The sequence below is a fragment of the Elephantulus edwardii genome, unplaced genomic scaffold (genome assembly GCF_000299155.1).
Source record: "Elephantulus edwardii isolate Elephantulus edwardi_28Jun2011 unplaced genomic scaffold, EleEdw1.0 scaffold00137, whole genome shotgun sequence".
In the NCBI taxonomy this organism is placed as follows: domain Eukaryota; kingdom Metazoa; phylum Chordata; class Mammalia; order Macroscelidea; family Macroscelididae; genus Elephantulus; species Elephantulus edwardii.
Genome location: NW_006399887.1, coordinates 8,059,722 through 8,060,243, shown reverse-complemented (window position 1 = coordinate 8,060,243; position 522 = coordinate 8,059,722).

The window sequence follows — 522 nt, the reverse complement described above, 5'->3', positions numbered from 1 at the left end:
GCCCTTCCCAATTTTGAACCATGCAGTGTCCTCTTGCTCTGTTCTGACGACTGCCTCCTGGTCCAAGTATAACTTTCGCATTAGAACAATCAAGTGTTCTGGGATTCCCATTCTTCTCAGAGTCAGCCACAGGTTGTTATGATCTACACAGTCAAATGCCTTTGTATAGTCAATGAAACACAGATAGACATTCCTCTGGTATTCCCTGCTTTCAGCCAAGATTCATCTAAGATCAGCTACAATATCGCTAGTACCACGAACCCTTCTGAAACCAGCCTGGACTTCTCGTAGTTCTCTGTTGATGTGCTGTTCCAGTCGTTTTTGGATAATGTTCAGTAAAATCTTACTTGCATGTGAAATCAGTGAGATTTTTCTGAAGTTTCCACATTCTGGTGGGTCACCTTTCTGTGGGATATGAACAAATATAGATCTCTTCTAGTCAGTTGGCCAAGTGGTCGTTCTCCAGATTTCTTGGCACAACTTGGTGAGCACATCCAGGGCAGCATCTGTTAACTGAAATAT